This window comes from Pteropus medius, unplaced genomic scaffold (genome assembly GCF_902729225.1).
Source record: "Pteropus medius unplaced genomic scaffold, Ma_sr-lr_union100, whole genome shotgun sequence".
Lineage (NCBI taxonomy): Eukaryota > Metazoa > Chordata > Mammalia > Chiroptera > Pteropodidae > Pteropus > Pteropus medius.
Window position 1 is genome coordinate 1,896,233 of NW_024343578.1, and position 23,177 is coordinate 1,919,409.

Here is a 23,177-nt window from a genome sequence, read left to right on the forward strand (position 1 = left end):
TTCTACTTACCAAGCATGGCCATTGCTCTCACCTTTAGAAATCTAAATCTCAGGGTACTTTGAGCCTATGTAGGAATCCTGAGTGTGGCTAAGAGGCTAAAAAAGGTGGACTCTAAGGCTTGTCCACTGAGTAAGCCATCCTATTAAGACAAGACAGCATGCTGGGAAAGGTGTATTGGCCTCAGAGCACAGCACCACTCTCCCTCCATCCCAGAGTCGGTACAACGTGCTCGATAAATTAAAGAGCTTCGGCTCTGATGACTTTCCTTCTGAATGTTAATCTTGAATAAATTAATGCCATTGCTAATCTTGCACAGATGAACAAAGGCTGTCTGCAAACAACAGCACTCTTGTTTCCAGGCCCAGTGACATTAAAATATCATCTTGTCTTTCATCATCTTTGTCTTTATCTTCAGTTATTCCTGCTGTGAGGTGAAAACAGCCCAAGATGAGATATTACTCCTGCTGAGTCCAGGTCCTGCAATATATTTCTTTCCAACCAAGAAATTGCAGCTTTCTGCTGTCTGTCCCTTGGCCCAATTGTCATAATCCACCTCAAGCAACAAATATAGCCTCCTCCCACAAGGAAGATTCAAAAACCATCATCACATATGTAAAACTTGAACAATGGCTATGTTCATTTTCCAGACCACATTTTCATCTCGTAATTACATATGATGCAATCTGGGGAGGGAATTTTAATGGAATAAACATTTACTACAGGATTTAACTACATGAGAAGAGGATTTTGAAGATAACACTCAGAATCCTGCTAGCTTCGCTTCAGATGCAGGACAATGGCTCTCTCAACTCTAATTATTTTTGGTGAGGTCCTCAGAGCATACAAAAGATCCCAGAGCTATCCCTACCCAGTACTTACTGCCAGGTCCTCCCCATGCCAAGCACTTGGGCTGTGTTAGCTCATCTAGTCCTCCTCTCGTGTTAAGGTAAGTACTATTTTTATCCACGTCTGACAAACGGGGAAACTAAGACTGAAGATCATCCAAATAGTAAGAAGAGAAGAGAAGGAAGTCCAACTCTTGAGTCCATTATCTTAACTACACCCTGGACTCTGGCTCCTTCACGGGGTAATATAATGTGGTTCTGGGCAGAGTGGCTCTTTATCTTTTCACTAGCCACTTTTCTGTGAAGATGTTATCTGCTTGGATCTAGCCCAGTTTGCTCCATTCTTGTTATTCATAAAATTGGCTTTGCACAAACCATACATTTTCTATGAAGAATCACAACATTCCAAAGGGATTCAGACCTTGAGCTTTGGTTTCGAAAAGCAAAGTGCAGGACCCAAGGAGGAACTGGCTGATTTTTATCGATATCCTTTTATCATCCCTTCTAGCAGTGAGCAAGGTAGCATCAGATTCTTCCTGAAGACAGAACCCCCAACAGTCTTCCCCTCTGCAAAACAACTTCATTAAATCGTATGACATAATGGGGTCATGTCTGACATTTATTGAGCATTTACTTATGTGACTGGCAGTGTTCTAAGCTATTATAGGAGTCATCTCACTTAACCATTACAACATTCCTATGGGGTAATGTGGTAGGCAGAATAATGCTATCCTCCTACCCCGACATGATGTCTACATTCTAATCCCTGGAATTTGTGCTAATGTTATGTTACATAACAATGGGGACTTAAAATTATAGATGGAATTAAGATGGCTAATCTGCTGACCTTAAAATAGAGAGATTATTCTGAATTATCCCACTGGGCCAATTCAATTACAAGTGTCCTTTAAAGTGGAAGAGGATGTCAGAATCAGAGTGCTGTGATGTGAGAGAGACTCAACAGGCCATTGCTGGCTTTGCAGATGGAAGAGGGCAGATGAGCCAGGAAGTGGGGGCAGCCTCTATAAATCAGGAAAGGCAAGAAAAAATATCTCCTAGAGTCTCCAGTAAGGAATACAACCTTGCTGACACTTTGAATATAACCCTCTGATACCTGTGTCAGATTTCTGACCTACAAACTGTTAATTAATTTGAGTTGTTTTATATCACTATATTTGTGGTTATTTGTTATAATAGAAAAAGGAAACTAATACAGGTAGGTTTTTTGTGATGATGATCTCTATTTTACTGATGAAGAAACTGGCACTGAGAGTTTTAAAATCTTGCCTGTAGTCATCCAACTAGTAAGTAACAGCATCAGAATTTGTACCAGGCTGTCCAGACCCTCATTCTTACTATATAATGCCTTCCCACCAAAGCGGCTCTTCCTACTATCAAATTGTCCCTATTATTTCTTTCACTAAAACAGAGGCTTTCTTTAAAAGGTTTAATATTCACTGTGTAGCATTTGAAAGGGAAAGGAGAAGAGGAAAACAATTTTATCTAGTTTTTCAATATACAAGTGTTTCATCTGCAGAATTAAGTTTATTCCTAAATATTTTATCTTTTTCAATGCTATCATAAATAAGATTGTTTTCTTAATTTTCTTTTCAGATAGTTTATTGTTAGTGTATAGAAACACAACTGATCTTTGTATTTTGATTCTTTATCCTGCAACTCTATTAAATTTATTAGTTCTAACAGGATTTTTTTTTTGTCTTTAGGGTTTTCTATATATAAGATCACGTCACCTGGACAGAGAGATAATTTTACTTCTCCTTTTCAGATTCGAATGCCTTTTATTTCTTTTGTTGCCTAACTGCTCTGGCTAGGACTTCTAATACTGTGTTGGATAGAATTTGTGAGAACGTGCATCCTTGCCTTGTTCCTGATCTTAGAGGAAAAGCTTTCAGCTTTTCACCATTGTGTATGACGTCAGCTGTGGGTTTGTCATATGTGGTCTCTATTATATTATGTTTCTTCTATACCCGATCTGTTGGGAGTTTTTATCATGACAAGGTGTTGAATTTTGACAATGCCTTCTATGTACCAATTGAAATGATCGTATGATTTTTATCCTTCATTCTGCTTTTGTGATCTATCATATTGATTTCATATGTTGAACCATCCTTGCACATGAGCAATAAATCTTACTTGATCATAGTGTATGGTTCTTTTAAGGTGCTATTGAATTTGGTTTGCTAGCATTATGAGGATTTTTCATGTATTCATGGGGGATATTGGCCTGTAGTTTTCTTTCCTTGTAGAGTCTTTGTTTGGTTTTGATATCAGGGTAATGCTGGCCTCATAAAATGAATTTTGAAGTGTCCTCTCTTCTTCAATTTTTTGGAAGGGTTTGAGAAAAACTGACATTAATTCTTCTTTAAATATGTGGTAGAATTCACTAGTGATGCCGTCTGGTCCTGGGCTTTCCTTTGTTGGGAGGTTTTTGATTTCTGACTCAATCTCCTTACTAGTTATTGGTCTGTTCAGGACTTTTATTCATGATTCAGAAACACCGGTTGTATGTGTCTAAGAGTTTATTCATTTTTTCCAGGTTATCCAGTCTGATGGTATATAACTGTTCATAACAATCTCTTATGATCCTTTTTATTTCTTTGGCATTAGTTATAATGTCTCTTCTTTCATTTCTGATTTTATGGGTCTTCTTTCTATTTTCTTAGTTTAACTAAAAGTCAATTTCATTTATCTTTTCCAAAAACCAATGCCCAGTTTCATTGATTTTCTAATTTCTTTCTCTAATTTCTTTTATTTCTGCTCAAATCTTTATTATTTCCTTCTTTCTGCAAACTTGAGCTTAGTTTGTTCTTCTTTTCTAGTTCTTTGAGGTATATAATTAGGTTATTCATTTAATATCCTTCTTTTTTAGTATCGGTGTTGATCACTATAAATTTCCCTCTTACTACTGCTTTTGCTGCATTCCATAAGTTTTAACATGTTGTATTTTCATTTTTATTTGTTCCTACATAGTTTCTAATTTTTGTTTTGATTTTTTTCTTGGACTCATTGGTAGTTCAAGTGTGTTGTTTAGTTTCCACATATTTGTGAATCATCCAGTTTCACTTCTACTATTGTTTTCTAGTTTCATTCCATCATGTTCGGAAAGGTATTTGGTATGATTTCAATCTTCCTAAATTTGTTAAGACTTGTTCTGTGACTTAGCATTTGCTCTATCCTGGAAAATATTCTTTGTACACTTGAGAAGAATGTATGTTCTGCTAATGCATCTATATTTAATATTGTAATTACTCCTCCTGGAGCCTCTAATCTAAATGAGGTCTTCTACGTAAATCAAGATGCTCGCCAATCTCATTTCCTCTTTCTGGGCCCTCAGGAGAATTGTGTTTCCCAGTCTCACTTGCAGTCAAGTTGGGTCCTTGTAGCTAAGTTCTGACCAATGGAATATGAGCAGAAGTAATATAACTACTTCCTAGCTGGCCAAAAACATGCCTATGTACACCCCTCAATCTTTCTCTCCCTTCTATCATAGTTACGGAGACCACATTTTAAAGTTGGTGGTACTAGAGTCTAGACAGTCACACCCCAAGAGAACTAGCCAACCTGTATTGTATTGTAATGTGAGAAAAAAATATACCTTTGTTTTTATTAAGCCATTTAAACATATTATTTATTTTTATTGCAACACAGTCCAGCCTACCCTTATTAATATATATCTCTCGTCAAGACATTTACTTTGCCTTCAGCATTTATGTTTACCAAAATTTCCTATGAAATACATGATTTGAAGTTTGCTTGTTTATTTCCTGACTCCTCAGTAACTACTGTTCACCTGTGTTATCCATTGGCTAGGTGTTAGTTCATTGCCAGGTACATAATAGTTGCTCAACAAATACGTGTTTGATGCATGAATAAGTGGATGCTGAGCACATAAATGAACTCACTCTGTGATTTTTGCCTCCCACATCTCTACCCATTGTGTGTGTGTGTGTGTGTGTGTGTGAGAGAGAAAACCAAAGGCATATTTTCTTTCTTATTGGAAGATGGCACTTCTACCAGGTGCGAGGTATCATTTGTTTTTTAGGGTAAGATTTAAAAAGAAGTCTGTAACTGTAGTTTAAAATTGAGGACACGGGTAAAGTCAGATTTTACAGTTATGAATAGATGTAAATAGTTATTTAAAATTGGTCTCATCTCATCATACCAGAATTAGAGGAAAACTAGAAGAAAAAACATATCTTTTCAATTAATGGAGTTACAGAAAAAGAGAGAATCTTAAGACCAAGATTAAGAAACTAAACTGGGCTAGTGGAAAGTAAATGAAAAGCCTATGTAAGCTTGTTAGGATCTCACTGCTTCACCATGAACCCAGGTGTTGGAGGAAATTCTAGGGTCACCAGGGATTTGGGCGTGCAAATTATGGCTTAATTTACAAATGTACATTTAAAAGCATTCTTCTCTAAGAGATTCAGGTATCTGTCTCTTTTCCAAATGGCCCTCGCCCTCTACCTCCCTGCATAATTGGGCCAAGGATAGGGGTACTCAGCTTTCATGAGCCTCTGCTCAGTCAACATGTACTTATTTTAAACAACCCCAAATCCAGTTTGGCAAGAATCCCAAGGACTCCAATCAAAAAGATCTTATTTAATTCCATCTTTTCGAAGAAGTGTTTATTTGGGTTATTTTCTGTCACTTTGTCTTTGGTAGCTCTACAGAGTAAGCCAGCTATCACTTTAAACCTTAGAAGTTATCTCGCTGAATTGAAACTTCCATTTTTTATTATAATGTGCAGGCAAAACAGTGGTGGCCTGCTACCAAATCAGTTAATACCTTTGTATACATAATGTGATACCATCCAGCTACTTCTCATTCTCAGAGATCGGTGAATTCAAATAGATTATTCAGTTACAAACCCAGAAAAGTTTCACTTGATGGTTTTATATGTTCTTCAGTTGAGTTGAGGCAAGGAATATAAGGCCTTTAAATTATGTCTCCCACATTTCTGACTTTTAGCTTCAAATAAACAATTATCTTTTTTTCAGGCCATAACCCTTGTCCATTGTTCAATATGGACAGTACTTCGAAGCTTTAAACAATGCATATCTATAGCCTCTCTGTGGACATAGATAGCCCCGAAGTGACACACCCAAACTCTGATTATTATATCTGAGATCTGACTCCCACAGGAAAAAGGGAATGAAAACAGGATTAGGAAGACCCTTTCCATCAGATGAATGGTTCCTTTGATAGATATATAGAACATGCTACTCACCGTGCTCACTTTTCCCTGCTAAAGACAAGCAAATACAAACTCAAGCAGCAGCATGCCCCAGAATTTCCTCTTCACTCCAGCTACCCCACAGAGTACAATTCTGGGATGAGCAGACCATGGAAATTCAATAGGCCAGCAGGAATCCTAGAGAGATCTGCCCTTACTCAAAGGCTTTTTCATAATACAGCTTCCAGGTAAGCTGTGGAGACTTTAGCCACATCCTGGTACTAGGACCAGGTACCCAGTACAAAAAAATTCCACAGATGAAAGACAGAGGCAGGGTTCTTTTCCAGCCAACAAAATCGATGTCAATCTTAATCCATAACCCAGGGTCCTTTTCCTTTTCAAACCTTAGGTTGCTCTGTGAACCCTTTTCATATATCGGGACAAGGGCATAGATATCTTCTGCACTGATGACATAATGAACCAAGGTTGATCAATTTACCTGAACTTTGTCTAGAAAGTAAAAGGCAATGGACATATCCAATGAATGTAGTAAACAAACTTAAATATAACATGTAGGAAACACACATTACAAGCTTCAAATCAAACCTCTACTCTGACCTCCAAAATGCCAAGAATGTCCCCCTTAGAACTGGACTGGACTGTGGCCAATTAGGTCTGAATTCATCACATATGTTCTGGGGGATGGGGCTTTTACCTGGACTCAGCCTAATAAATTGTTGAGCCTTCACAGAAATGCTCTAATGACAAGAATTTTCAGGAAGTTGCTGGCTCTTGCCTTCTTTCACTTGTTACCCCTTAACACACCTTCTATGCGTTACTTAGATGAAGGACTTTGTAAAGGAGGCCTTTGTAAGGGAAATAACTGGGGCAGCAGTGTAGCAGAGCATGAAATCCCAATCTGGATGGTTGGCTGCTTCATAAAATGTGACCAAGGATGGAGAAGCCAAAAACGGAGGTAGGTTACAGAGTGATGGAGCTCACAGTAGCTGACAGAAAGCTCCCCAACCATATCATGACAGTTGCCCTGTGCAGGGTTCTGAACGAAATCCATTATGCTGCCCACGGAGCATGGGATGCTGGCACAGTCAGCACACACAAAAAAAATCGTCTCCTCTGAGAGCTTTAAAAGTTATCAAAGCCTTCCACTGCTCCTCACCCTAGGAGTGAGAGTCTAAAGCTGGAAAGCATCAATTCCCGCAGCGCCCCTGAGAAGCAGTGACAAGATCATTTTAAGGGAACCAAATGCATACACTTCAGGAACAGCTACAGTCTCCAGAGGCATTGTTGCTCAAGGGCATCTAGCCTTAATGGCTATATGCTGTGAGTCATGGGTGATTAGTGACTAACAAAAGTCCAAGCACCAAATTCTGAGAATGGATAACATATTGAATAAATACACACTGATTTTAATCATACGGCTAATAATATCACCCCACATCCTTAAACTCTAAAGGATGTCCCTGAATGGAAGAGAAAGAGGCGAGTGATGCATAACTCTAGGCAAGTACTGACATGTGTCAAATGTGGCAATTACTTATTTCATGTTTGAAAATGTCAATGAGAACTGCCACTACTTGGAGGAAAAGATGTCCCTATGCCAACCTTCTGTTGAAACGTCAATTCCAGGAACAGAACCCATGTGTGGCTTCACCCAAACAAAGGTTCAGCTGAAGAAGATGGAGGAAGCTATCACCTTGTATTAAAAGACAGCTTTAGTTGGCTACAATAAAATAATAGTGCTTTCCTAGATTATGATGGGCACGCTGCTAGTCAAAGAACCCTGGATCCGTGGAGGAACTGAACTTAAATGTGGAAATGAAGCTCTAGTCGATTTGGCTTTATAGTGTGTGAAACAGGATGGTCCCTAAAATACACGAGCTAGTGATGATATCTCAACAGAAGCAGAGAAACCAAAACAGGTCAGTCTATTCCTTTGTGAAAAGAAACCTATGCTACTTTGATTTCAATTCACTCTCTACTCTGCACAGGGATGTTTTTCCTTGAAAAAAAAAAAAAATCTCCCAATTGATTCAAGGAAATAAAAGTTTCTGGGGTGTGTGTGTTGGAGGGGACTGCCATGCCTATCAACAACTACCAGACTTGAGTCATTTCTCTTGAATGGTAATGAGAAAGTTTAAACAACAGGAAGGGAGTCCCACATTTGGGTCACTGCAGTACCTTAGGTGAGTTACATGTGTGTCTCTAGGCCTAGACACATCTCGTAAAAGGGATTCCACCCCGGTACAACTGTGTGCTATTACTGAGCCCCAACATCTGGGTGATCAGGAAGACTATGACATCAAAAAAGAAAATTTCTAGCTCAACAAATTTTTATCAAGACGCACAGCACACAGAGATCACTGAACCTGCAGCAAGCAACATAGGGGAAAGGCAAAAGCCCATTTGCCAGGTATCAAAAATTAGAAAAAAAATTAAGAAATGGAAACTATTTATGGAATGGGGATTCAGCATCCCCCCAGTAGAAGATTGTAGCTGTCCTTACAAGTCAGTTAAAAATGTTTAAGGAACATACTTGGACTGCAGCATTTCTAATGCGGCTGTCACACTACATTTAATGCAGAAAAGATGTATTTTTAAATGATCTGGTTACTCTGAGGGCTTTGGCTTATAAAAGCCTTTTTTATTGAGATTCTAAATTCCAGTCTGAATAACCTTTCAATTTGTTCCAGTAATTTTTTCCCCTCCTGCATTTGCATTGGCAGTACAGCTGGAGTCATTTCAAAGCCTGGGTCCTGAGCACTGAGAATTTGTACCACGTCTCCCCCTTCAGCGTAGACCATGGGTGCCAGATTTGACATTTCTATGAAGCTGTTTGCACAAGGAAACCACTTGCCTTTCAAAGAGCAAGATTAAAGTGAGCTTAGGAAAAGAGAGAGAGCATGTAGTATTTTTCATCACTCTTGTGATTACCTGGGGCTTGAGGTAGGGGTTTAGACTACAAATTAAGTCACTTTGAGATGTCTTGTGCAGTTAAAGTGCTGCAAACAAACGTGGCTCTTGATTAACATCTCTGTCTACACCCCAAAGGCCATATTTCATTATCTAACCATCCCTTTGGTCTCTACTGTGAGCAATCTGACTCATACGATTTCCAGCTTGGAGCATAAGTGACACTCATGACAACACTTCAGTGCAAAGATATGAACAATGTGTAAACTCTATCGCTTTAAATGGATATCTTCTTCCTAAATATTGACAAGAAAAAGAGACCCTTGCTGAGCTGGGAAAACTGTGCATGGATTCTAGGAAATTCCAGTCAAACACCTGGTTAGAGGATAGCAAATGTTGATTTAATCCATGCTATATGCCCAGCACTGAGCTATATGCTTTCAGAAATATTTTTTGTCCATAACAAAATATCTGAGTAACAGGCCATCACTCCAATTGTGGAGATGTTAGCTATTCTGAAGAAAATTTAATATCATCCAAGAATCTAAAAACTACTTTTATATTTAATTAGTTGGAGTAGAATTAGGCCTATAAAATTTTTGAAGGTAAATTTTAACCCAAAGTGGCTACAACGCAACTTGTGTAGGTTTGAATAATGCAAATTTCATGGCACCTTAAATGACCTTTTACAGGGAATGAATGTTCGTGACATGTATTCATATCATGTAAGCACATCCTGTGAGGAAGAGCTAGGTATCCTGGGTGTAGAGAGAATGGGACAAGAAGCCGAGGAAAATTCCTGCGATTTCTTGCAAGCAGCTGTTAGGCTTCTTTCACATATAGGGATCATTTTATTTTTATTAAGATCACTAGTTTTCAAAACCTTGATGACATAACCAGTTTCTCACATATTTTGTTTCTGATCCACTTCTGAACATAAGACGATCTTTTTTTGGTGTGTACATATAAAGACAACTTATAGGACTGGAGATGATTTTTAAAGTCTAGAAGAAAATTTTAGTTCCTTTGCAAAATGTTTTCTTAAGCACTATGAAAAGAACCTGACTTCTTTCATCCACAATGTCCCCAGTTCCACAAGCATTTAGAACAGAGGATTCTGCTGTCTCTGCCTTTAGAATAGACAGCTCATAATTTTTGAGAACTTGTTGTGACTTTGGGGAAGGTGGTGCAATGGCTAAGGGCTAGAACTCCAGAGTCCAGCGGATTGGTGTTAGGTCTATGGTCCTTCACTGAACAGTTCTGAGACCTAGAGCATGTGTCTTTCCAACTCTAAAATGGATTAGTTGTAGCACCTACCTCAGTGGGCTGCTATAAGAATTATATGAAACAACTCATAGAAAGCACTTTGCATGGAGCCCACCACGTAGTATAAAGTCAATTCAATCAAAATTTAACCTTTTCATAGTATAACTATCACTCTTCTACCAACTTGTTATCCAATGTCTCTTAAATTTTAGAACACTAAGGATATAACCATGTATGTTAGAGAAAAAAAAATTCAGTGTCTTGACTGTTATTTATTTGAGGCATTCTGTGGAGCAGTGCTGACCAATGGAACTTTCTACAATGATGAAAATACTATATATCTGTTCTAATATGGTTGCCAGGAGCTAAATGTCACTACTGAATACTTGAAATGTGGCTCTTGTGATCAAGGACTAAATTTTAAATTAAATTAAATTTAACAAACCTAAATGTCAATTTAAGTAGTCCTATGTATCTCATGGTCACCATATTGGACAGCACGGTCAGCCCTGGACTGACAGAAAATCAGCTGAAGAGCATAAATAGACAAAGAAATAAATATCAGTGGAAAAGGCACATATGGATGTTAATGATCACTTGGCACTCACCCAGCAACAATTGAGAAGTCACAAGAGGTTAGGCAGGTGAGGATAAGTTGAGAGTCAGACTGTCCTGAGTTCAAATTCTAGATCCATCACTTAGGAGTTGTGTGAGTCTAGGCGAATCTGTTAGCTGCTCTAAGGCTTGGTTGTCCCTAGCTGTGATTAAGTGGTGTGGGTAAATAATTAAGGCTAGGAATGGACTTTGCTACCTAAGGAAACCCATCAGTGACAACCTGTGTGTTCCTGTGTTACACACAGGTTACCAACACATCAGCACCCCCCTCCCTCCCCCAGCCCCTCCCCACACAAAACACACACAATTTAACTTCATGGTTAATATGATTGGGTTGGCATATATATATATATATATATATTTTAGTCATTCATTCAACAAAGGTCTAAATTGTCTAATAATTTGGGACCTACAGAGATAGAGGAAAAGCTAAACTAACATTACTTAGCACATGCTAAGTACTTACCATACAGCCTCTCATTTAATCTCATGGCAGCTCAGAATGAAGTCAATATTGCAATCTTCATTTTATGTAGACTGTAAACTGACTCACAGAGTGAGAGGTTAAATGGCTCACCCAAAGCTACACGGCAGAGCAGGAACTCAAATCCAGTTTGATAAAGTCTCAATTCAAAAGAACCAATGCTGAGAACTATAACAATAAATTGAGTATGTCCTTATAATAAAATGCTACTTGTCTAATAGAGAAGGTAAGACAAACACAAGACTAAGTAAAAAGTGATACATATGTTGTCAGAGGGGAAAGAAGAAAAGGCCACAAGAGAATGCTGGCTTCTGGGCAATTTGGCTGTGGATCAAGTAGCTAAATGAGCAAGCGGGTTGTGGGAAAGATTTTGGTTCATAATGATGAGAGTAGGATACTCTGCCTCATTAAAAGAAAAGCTCACATGCCTGCTCATCTCACCCCTTTCCTTGGCTCCTCCTGCGTCCTGCCCAGTCTTCCCCCTCCTTCTGGTTCTCTCCTGTGCTGCTGTTTCTCCCAAGTATACTATCACTGTCTGGCTCTATCAGACACTGGCTGGCACTGGGTCAAAAGAAAGGAGCAAAAGTTTTTTAACTGGAAAACATGTTACCAGTTACCTATGATTCGAGTTACTTTTCTTTACACCCTTGGGTTTTGTCATGCCTTGGTGCATTTGTCTTATTATATCATCTTAGGTCTTTTGGGTAAGTTCAGGGCCTTCTTCTATGTTTCTAATGAAGCACACTGTTGCCATTCAGTAACCATTAAATATAACAGTAATTGCACCTTACCTACCTAAATGCCTCACATGGCTTTGATAATCTTTGATTCCTGTCTAAAACCCTTGCTGAGCTGCCTGCATTTACCTGCTTGTCAGTGATTTGTACGAACTCTCTCTCTCTCTCTCCCACACACATCTTTGTACTTGGATAAATGGTTACATTGGGGGGAAATATACAGGGCGGGAGAAGAATACATTTAGGCTATTGCCGTGTATCAATTTATAATATCCATTGTAAGAGACGAAAACTGTTAAGAAAATGTATTTATTATTTATATACCGTTAACATTTTCTCCAGTCACACTGCATCTCCTTCCCCAAATGTTCTAATCATGTTTTATTCGGACTGTAAGAATTCTGCTTTCTTGAATATTTTGATCTCTTCAAAGACGACTGCAAGCAGGAGGTAGAGATTCTGTTTTAATCCTTTGCTTGCCCTCCCGAATGTCAAGTATTTGTATTCAGCATTTTCAAAATCAATAGGGACCAAGAACGTATCAAAATGAATATCAGATTATTCAGAGCAGAATATTAAACATGACTTATGTTTTTCTAAGGCAACTTTTAAAAACAGGACCGGCAACAAAGCAAGTTGAAAGTTTATGAAAACAGACAATTTTCGCTGTATTCTATTTCTTTTTGTCTGGAAGCCAGTTCTTTTGAAAGAGTTCAAAATAAAACAGAATTGTGACTCATCTTCAAAACAAACAACACCATCCCTGTATGTCAATAAGTTAACCTTCCCCAAGATTCTGATGTCCAAATTTATTCCCCTAATTTGCTATTCACATTCCTGAGACTACTCCCGGGTTACAAATCTGCTATTGTTGATATTAATTCTACATCCACAGGCCGTTTCCTGAGAAGTTCCCTAAGTAATCAATTGTCACTGTGATCTGACAATAGTTTGAAAATGTTATTTGGCTTTCTTGCAGTTGATTATTTTAAATAAAGGCAAGGAGAGAGAGAGCAGCAACAATGAGAGCAGACAGCTCAACAAGGGGCAATGAACATTATTTTCTGTTTGCAGAAAGTGTTAGATAACATCTTGTGCATAATTTAAAAAATAAGAATGAATGGTAGGCCAACAATGCAGATCACCATGCCCACGGATGAAATGAGACTCTAGAAGAAAAAAATAAGTCTGGCTAAAGGAAAAATGAATTAACTGCTCCACCTTAAAAAACAAAACAAAACAAAACAAAAAACAAGAAACAAAACACCTTAGCACACACTCTTCATTCTTCCCTCCCCCGCCCCTTTCTCAGCAGGGGCTTCGGCATCCATTAAATGGGTGATTTGAATTCATGGAAGGTAGTTAGAAAAGGACTGGAAGTATCTAGCCTACAGCTACTCTTACCTCAACTTTGTCACTCTGGAATGCATGAAAACTAAGTTAAGTGTGCACACTGCTCCACTCCCTTCCAGGCCATAGGAGTCAGGGGGCACCTTGCAGCCAGGGGGAAGAAAGTTACAGGAAGGAGGAGAAGAGGCCAAGAAAGGGTAATGAACATGTGTGACTGTGAGCGAGGTTTCCACACAAACGGCCAGGGCAGGAGTTTCCTCCACAAACTCAAAATCTTTACTTGTCCTTTGAAACTGGTGGGATTAGGAAGAGCTGATGCTACTGCTTCGAAGAGTCCACCTTCGAATAGAAGGCTGTTCTTCTCAATCATGTTTGAGCAAATTCAATTGCAGTTGTCAAGAGCCTCCCTGGAAGCACACAGATTTCTTATTCCTATTTGAGTCTCAGGTGGGAATTTACAGAAGACACAAAGGCATTAGGCTCCCAGGGGAGGTTCTCTCATCACTTGTTATAATTGGAGCCCCTATCTCCTGTGAGGCCATCTCTTGCCCCAAGTGGCCTAAGCCCAGCCCAGACAGAGTAAGTGAAAGCAACTGCACTGCCCAATAAAGCTTACCCACTTAGTTGCCATGCTCAAGAATTAGTCCCCTGACTGTTCCATGTACTCTAAGTGTGGAAAGAAAGTGTGAAGAAAGAGCCACATAACCTCATGAGCACCGCCTGGGGGTCTTATTTTCCCTAAACCCTTATCACTCATCTTCCCCATGAGACCTTTGTGAAGAGGAAAGCAGTAGTGCTATTCACACAGCTGCAGAATGAGACAGATATGAGTCTGAAGGGCTGGTGGGGTGACCCCAGAGGAGGGGTATGAACCTGCTCTTACTCGTGTACTCCTTATGTGTGAAACAGTGAGAGATGAAAACCACCCTCTGCAGACCACACAGCAGTAGCCAGGGAGGGTGTGCCTGGCTGGCTCTATCTGCAAATGCAGGTTGTTCTCTAAAGCAGTACGTCTCAAACTTTACTGTGCATATGAATCAACTTGGATGTCTATTAAAATGCAGATACCTGGGACAGACCCCTAACTGAGAGTTAGAAACTTTGAGGATAGGGCCAGGAATCTGACTTTTTAAGAGAGTTCCAGCAGACTCCAAAGCTAGGAGCCCTTAAATCATAGATTCGGAAACACTGCTTCTCACTGGTGAGTCCCCCGAGCAGGATAAACTCTGGACACTCTTAGACCTGCAGGAAACAGGCTGAGAGACAATAGAAAGTAAGAAGAGATGATTTTTAACATGATACTGCTGGCTAATTTAAGAGACACATCCATCTGAGCGTCCTTTAATATATCATCTGCAGAGGTTAGGGGGAAGAGAATTGGGGTCTTTCATGAAGTGGAACCATGAGGAAAATGGGTTTGCCAAGTGATGTGGTGATGGTAGGTGCATGTCTACCCACAGGCTTGATAAATTCTCTGAGGGAAACATCCTATAACAAGGAAAAGCAAACAATGGGAATTAGAAAGTCAGCTGACAGAAAGCAAATGCATTTCTATGCTTTGCAGATAGCATCGGGCCTCAAAGGCATTTGAAAATAGTTTCTTTATGTCAGTACCAGAAGCAGACTCCTCCCCTGCCATGCGGAACATCAGCACTCTCGGTATGGGGACCTTCTCACCACCCATCTCAAGATGAACTACGAAGGCTGTAGGAGTCTACCCCAGTCTGCTGACTTGGGAGGTGCTGGCCCGAAGCACAGATAACACCAGTAATTATTTGTTAAGTTACAGCTGTCAGCTGCTATAATTGAAGCTACTAAGAAGATTTTTATCTGATTATAATGATAGAGTTACTAGAAGCCAGAAGCACGGAGATTTGAGAAGCAGTATAGGAGTCAAACCAGAGAGAAAAATAACAGATGGTAACACACCTACTCCTCGATCTTGGTCATGCCTCCCACCTCTTCAGCTCCATGGCTCCCAGCTCCATGGATCGAGGTAGGGAGAGAAGCGAAGAGAGAAGAGAGAAGGAGAGGCAAAAAGAAGAGAAATAAGAAAGCAAAGTCCTTTTCAGGAGCATTAGCCAAGGCAGAGCCAGGAGGGAAAAAACTGATCATCCGATTTCACAACATTTTTAATTTTTGACATGGCAAAAGCCACCATAAAAAGCAAAAGACAAACAAAAAAGAGAGAAAAATATTCACAGATGACAAAGAATAGTATCCTTACACAAAAAGCGATCAATAAGGATTGATACAAATCAATAGAGAAAAAGGTGAATTCTTTGATTTAAAACAAAAGGAGGCAAAGAGCTTGATAAGTCATTCACGGAAAAGACAAAAATGACTGTATAAAATCATATGAGTAATAAAAGAATTGCAAAAAAGAAGAGGTTCCACTTATTCTGCAATCAGATTGGCTAAGGTATTTTATTTTATTTTATTATTATTTTTTTAGGCAAGACAACCCTTGGTTGACCTCACGGATTGCAAAGACCTTGTCAGCTTACAATCTCTTATTTTTTTATTTTTTATGCCTACAGCACCTGGTCTTCATAGGTGGTCTCCCATCCAAGTACTAACCAGGCCCGACCCTGCTTAGCTTCTGAGATCAGATGGGACCAGGCTTATTCGGTATAGCCGTAGACTATTTTATATTACTTTAAAAATAGCATTAAGGTATAACTGATATAGAAAGAACTGCACATATTTAATGTGTACAACTTGATGAGTTTGGACATGTGCAAACACCCATACCATCACAACTAAGGTAATAAACAATCCAACAGCTAAGGTTTTTTCAAAGTTCATTTCTAGCAACAGCTGGTGGGCAGTGGGAAGATGACACTGGCACACGGCAAGGAAAGATACACATTGGTGGGACTGTTCCCGAGGCCACTCGGAAAGTTACCCGTAGCTTTAAAATGCTCCATTCTGAAACCAGTCATTGAACTTCTATGTATCCTAGAAATAACTTGTGATATGCGCAAGATTATAATTTTTAAAAAAGCAAAGAGAAAAAGGAAAAACCTAAACTTGAATGCTATGCCTCATTGAAATTATGTTTTCTTAAAGTATTTCATGACATGATAAGGTGATAATAATGTAATAGGAAGGAGTGATAAAAAAAATCATTTTATGAAAAACATACATAGAAAAAGGGCTAGGAAAACTACATCAGAATTTTAGCTATGCGTTTTCTAGGAAATACATTTACAGGAAAATTTTATTTATCTCATTATATTTTTCTGTTGTTTCTTAAGACAAACAAAAATAACAAAGGTGTAAAATATACCAAGAAAGAAAAGGAAGTAGAATTAGTAGGGAAGCGGGTAGAGGAGGGGATGGGAAGGAAGGGTCCATCCAACGGAACTACAGCTTCCTTCTCAAAGTAACTCCTTTGAGTCTGAGAATTTTGGTATTTTGAGTGTTGATCAGAAAGCATCCCTCAGCTGCCTTATCACGAAATCTGAGTGGCAGGCCAACTGTATTCTCTCGTTAACTGGTCCCATGGTCACAAATGCCATCAGGAAAAGCAGCCAGTCTATGAGAATATGTCTTTACCAGTCCAAGGGAAACAAGGAAAATAACACAAAAGTTAAATGTATTTCATTCAAGGGCTGTCTTTTATTGTAAGATAATATCCTGCCTACATTTTAGCATTAAAATTGTTCGCTTTTCTCTGACATGATGGGTAATAGATAATGCCTGTTCCGTTTGGTTTATCTTAACATCCTGACCAAGCAAAATAAAAATCTGCCAACCTCATGCTACTGCACACTTTTTTTTCTTTTGATATTTTACTGGCCCATGAAATCCAGATATCCGGTAGCCAACTCTCCAATCTACACATCCTAATTCAAAGAGTTGGAAATTTCATTTGTGGGAGCAAAACCTCAATGGCTTTTTTCTTCAGCCTGCTGCTGGGTAAATTTTCAGCAGAGGATGATAGATAACTGTGTTAGCGTTGAACAGGTTTGGCCAGGCACAGACATCTGTGGAATAAGAGTAACTCTTTCCAAAAAGGCTGCTAGAGACACGCAAATCTGCCTGCAGAATGAAAGAAAACGGTAACTGGGCTGCAGCCCATCCTGGCTGTTGGTGAGGTAAAACAGGTAACTGGGCTGGAGTCCATCTTGCTTGTTGATGGGTTATATTCAGAGAGCTGAGGCCTGGGAGTTGCTAAGAAATTTTGGTAGAATCCAGAGCTGAAATGGAAACTGCGTTTTAACTACTATTTGGAGAGTCATCAGACTCTGACCACAGAAGAAAGAAAGCAGGGGGCCTCTTAGTCCACAGCTCAGTACTTGGGCCTGCATCCGGCACAGCTATCTACGTTCCTTGCTACCTCTGAAGGCATTGCGCCCAGCAGTGTGTAAGATAAGGAAAAGGAGGCGTGTGAGATGGCATTCTCCTGCAATGCTCTCATGAGATGGGCTTGGTTTAAAAGAATTCTCAGAGAGGGAGAAGTAGAAACAGTTTTGACCATAGGATCAGTAGAAATTAATATTACTAGTTTAACTGGACTTCAGCTATTTGTGATGAACAGCTTCGTGGCAACTTGTGGGCTATCCACAGTCAAGAATAAAAGATACAGAAAGACTGATGGAGACCTCCACTACATTCTCACCCAAGAATCAGCTCTTGAGGCTTAAAAAATCCCTGCTAATGTGAACACCTTACTAAGTACACATGAAATAAATTAAAAACTGTGTCCTACAGGCAAAAGCAGCAACACTCCCCACTCTCATAGGCCCTAGAGCTGGCCCCTCTGGGATCTGAAACAATTCAGCATTTGCTCATTTTCATGTTAATAAACTAAGGACTTCAAGCTAGAGATTACTATAATTACTTTTCTTTTTAAGCTCTCTGCTGGGAATATACATTGGGCATCTTTCTTTGGCATTCTGATAACCTCTTCCTGGCAAGGCAAGCTAAGTACGGCCAGGCTTCCATCACACACCCCTCTCTCTTCCCCTTTTCACTGCACTGAACTTTGCCGCCAAGTATGACCGGAAGCTAATCAAGTGAACCCCACATAATCATTTGCTGATTATAAACACTGCACTATTAGTATGGCATCCTAAAGCATTGAGATGTCGTCCAGGAGCATGGTGCCCACTGCTGCCAAAATCTGGACAGAATACTCTGGGGAAGGGGCAGGAGAGTCAGCCCAGTGTGGGATCACACTTTTAGCTGAGGAAATGCAATTTCTGTAGTCTGACATTTATTCATGAGTATTTCAAAGACATGTGTAACTGTGATGCAGCTTCATTTTCTTTCATTCAAGAGTTGGCCATCACGGGGCAGTAAAGTGCTTTAGATGGTTGGAACCCATGTCTCTTTTCCTAAGAATGGACAGAGCCCAATCCATTAGAGGACTAAAGTATTTATAAAGTTATCTTTAAACACACTAAAAATATAGAGAAAAGCTTAACTGACCAACTTTATACTTCTTGCCATTTGTAAGCCACTAAACGCCATAAAATGTAATCAATCATTGGGTGGGAAGGAAGGGCAATTGAATGAGGCTTTGCTGCATTACACCCTAAAAGGTATAACTTTCTTCAGAAGTATAGCCTAAATCCTTGCCGGACCAGTTTAGAGTTTTTCCCTTTTATTCTAGACACAGTAGAAATGAAAAAGCAAAATAAAACAATTGAATGACACAAAATATATTCATCATGCCCTAGTAAAAAAATTATACCTACGAAGTTACATTTTTCTAATTTTCCATATGATTCCAAATGATTCGTAATTTTTTCTCAGTTAAATACAATTTTGCTATCAAATTACCTGCTGCCAGGAAAAAAAAAAAAAGATACGTGGTCTAATTAATTGTTAATATAACAATGACAATTCACTCCTCATACCACTAGCCAGATAACATACTTTATGCAATGTGTGGACAAAATAAGCTGTTGACACAAATGAGATGATAAAAATAATAATAATGATGATGATGATAATAACAATGTTTCAACAAATATGTACTGCACATTTACTATATATGAAACCCTATTCTCAGCACTTAGGATTCATCAGTGAATGAGCTATAAAGATTCCCATCCCTGTGGTGCTAACATTTCACTGAAGAGGAAGAAACAACAAACCATAAAATAAGTTGAAAAAATGTATAGTATGTGAGAAGACACATAAAAACACCATGAAAGGGGAAAAAAGAACTCAAGCAAATTAATAGGCATTGAGTTCCTAAACCAGAGACAGTGGGAAGATGCAATTTTAAATAAGGTGATCATGGTAGATCTTATGAAGAAAGGGAAATCTGGGAAAAGACTTAAAGGAGGTGAGGAAGCCAAACAGCCATCTGGAGGAAAAGTGCCACAGGCAGAGGAAAGAAGTAGTACAAAGGCCTTGAGGCAGGAAAGTACTGGTTTGTCTCACAGTAGTAAGGAGGCCAGCCAGGCCGGAGACACGGAAATAAGAGGTGAAGAGGAGAAGTGGGCAGGTGGAGCAGGGCAAGTAGAGATAAAGCTTCTTTATAAGAAATTGGCTTCCACTCTGAGAATATGGGAGCCGCCAGAGGACTGTGAGCAAAGGAGGAAAATGAACTGACATACATTTTCAAAGGATCACTCTGGATGCTCAGTTGAGAACAGATTACGTAGGCAGGGCTGCCAAGGAGGCAGGGAGGCCAGTTAGGTGGCTACTGTAGTAGTCCAGGTGAGTGGACCAAGGTGCTGGCGGTGGGGGCGGGGTGTGTGTGTCAGAGTCTGGGATACCTGAAGCAGAGCCAACAGGACCTCCTGATTGACTGGATGATGGGTTTGAGAGAGAGACATCAAGGATGACACCAAGCTGCTGGCCTGTGCAACCAGGACATTGTTGCCACCACACGCAAGGGCGGTGGCTGAGAGGAGAGGAGCAGACAAGGAGCTGAGCTTTTAGCAGGAGAAGTCTGAGATGCCTATTTGACAACCAGGTGGGGCAGTGCTTGGATGTACAGGTCTGAGCCCCAGAAGAGATGTGTACCCTAGAGGCATACATTTGGGAAAGGTCAACAGGTATGTGGAATTGAAAGAAATGAGCCTGGATGAGATCACCATGCAAGGGAGTGAGTGCAGACAGAAGAGAAAGCAGCACCGAGCACTGCACCTGGAGCATTTAAGGTCAAAAAAATGAGAGGGAACCAGAAAATAAGACTGAAAAGGAAAGGCTGGTGAGGGGAGAAAAACCAAGAAACCTGAGTATCCCGGCAGTCAAGTAAAAAAAAAACCTTAAGGAAGGGGGGAGATCAACTGTGTCAAACGCTGCTCCCAGAGAAGCAAGAGAAAGACTGCAAATTGACTGTGAGATTTAACAACTATACTATAATTATTAGCATTAGTAAGAGCAGATATGACTTTTCAACTCTTCCTGTGTCAGGAACTATGTCAAGTGCTTTATGTATGTTACGTCATTCCATCTTTACGACCACCCTTCTAGCCCATTTTACAGTCATCGTAGTGCAGGCTGAAAACCGAGGTCTGGAGATGTGCATGTAGCCAATCAGGAGAACAGTGGTACAAATATAAACCTCGCTGAACCCAAAGATGTGCTCTTAATGGCTGTGCAGCCTTTCTTTCTCCTTCTTCCACCCTTCCTGTTCTTTCTGGACATTCATGGGAAAGAGGACAGAAGGAAAGACAGAAAGGAGAAAGTGAAAAAGGATAATAAATAAAAAATGAGTATAGAGAAGAAGGGAGAAAGAGGAAACTAGATGAAGGGCTTTTTAGGGATACAAATGGCTTCTATTTGGGCTAACATCAGCAGGTAATTTAGCAGACACGGAATATTTAGAATGAATACCCGACCAATTAACACAAAGTCAGGAATAAGAGCTCCGTGCTCTTGAGGACAGACAGCATGTTTGCCATTAATTAAGGATTTATCTACTAATCTCTTTCTTTCGTTTTTAAAGGCTAGCGTGGCTCTTATAAGCAGTTAAGAAAATTTGAAACAAAGAAAGTTGCCTATACACCATAAAAGAAAGTAAACCTGAGAGGGATATCAATGCATATCACTAAGAACATTCTAGGTATGTCAATGCAAAGATAAAAAATTCACAGAGTTTTTCTCATGGGTTAAAAAAAATTATTGGGAAAAAGAATGCCTATAGGGTATCTGAATACAGAAGATTCATTCACAGTAGTAAAGTTTTCTAAGTGATTATATGTATCTAATACCAGCGTGATTTATCTGGAGGAGCGGCTTGCAGAGAACTGCATTAAATATCTCCTTTGAAAATCAAATTCAGCCGAGTGCGGAAGAGACTCACAACCTTTAGAAAGCCAAATTGCTTTGTCAAAATGATTCCTACAATGACTCTTGCAAGCACATGCCTTTCTGTTTAGTGTCATGTCTCCAACATATAATAAGCATTAAATTATTATTTATTGAAGAAGCTGAATCCAAGTGATTCCTTTTGGTTTAGATACTTCATTCCAAAACTTTGGGATATATTAACTAGCTAGTTTTAAGATCATCAATTTCCTGTTTTCCCTTCTATATAGCAGAATTTTTATTTCCTTAAAAAAAACCTTGGAAATTGTACCCTCCTCCCCCACAAAAAAAAGAAAAGCCTCACTTGAATACCAGAATATATTAGGTGCTTCTTTTTGGCACTCAGATATGCCACTTATAAAGACCATATCAGAGGTGCCATAACTTTCTTGATTTACATTAACCTGGGGCCAAAATACCTAAAAGTCCCATTTATTAAGTAGTTATGCCCTAAAAACTTAATAGGCATTTTAAAAAATAATAGTATTTTATATCATTCTTAAACAATCATTTTTACCTGATGGACCAGGCACAAGTTCTCAAACCTTGAAAGCAGACTGGATACTAACACTCTCCCGTTCCACATCGATTTTCACAGGGTGCTTGCTTTTTGGATTACAGCAACTGCCAAAAACTGCAAAATGTCACGTCTTCACAAAGAGTAGCATGATCCACTGAAGCTAACCGTTCGTGCAATGTCAGTGTTGAGTGTTACTGTGCTTCCCTTGGGAATTTAAACTATCCTGCAGATCTCCTGGGATCTTGCTGCCATGCCCTAGGATGCCTTGGCGCACAATTTAGGAAATGCGGCCATGTACTAAGCGTAAATTTTAGCCAGTCTGAAACCCACAATGAAAACTGAGAAGACATTTAAACTTAAACCCAATAATTAAAACTCTCTTCTGCCCCCTGTTGGTTTGTAGATCCAAAGGAATTATGACTTTAACACTTGACCATGAATTTTGAGATAGGAAGGCAACTTTACATTTCTGTGCATATAGTCTGAATGAAGTACTTAGTCTGAACCACCTGCAGTTTAATAACAAGTGTTAGGGTACTGATGAAGACTTAGCCCGAGGTCAATAAACTTTTTCTGTAAATATTTTAGGCTTTGTGGGCCATATGGTCTCTGTTGCAACTACTCAACTCAGTTGTTTAGTGAAAAAGCAGCCATAGACAATATGCAAGTGAATAAACATTGCTGTGTTCCAACAAAACTTTATTTACAAGAACATGTGGCAGATTCGATTTGGCCCATAGGTTGTATTTTGGCAAACCCTGGTCTAGCTAAATAGGGAGACTGCTCTATTTCCTGATTTGAATTCATACAGTCCTGCTATGAGAAATAGGACAATTCAAAACACCATAGTAAAAAGCATTTTTATGATAGCCAGGTAACACAGCAAGTGGTGTTGATCACTATTTGGGGTAGGTGATGGAGTGGGATACAGTGACATGAGGATACTCCTTG

At 39.4% G+C, this 23,177-nt stretch overlaps 1 protein-coding gene and 1 pseudogene across 4 annotated transcripts in view; both read right to left on the reverse strand.

The window, feature by feature from the left end:
• CACNA2D3 (calcium voltage-gated channel auxiliary subunit alpha2delta 3) overlaps nt 1-23,177 on the reverse strand; it is a 793,860-nt gene that overhangs the window by 313,709 nt on the left and 456,974 nt on the right. The gene's annotated exons all lie outside the window — the stretch shown is intronic.
• LOC120606365 (uncharacterized) lies at nt 15,958-16,071 on the reverse strand (annotated as a pseudogene).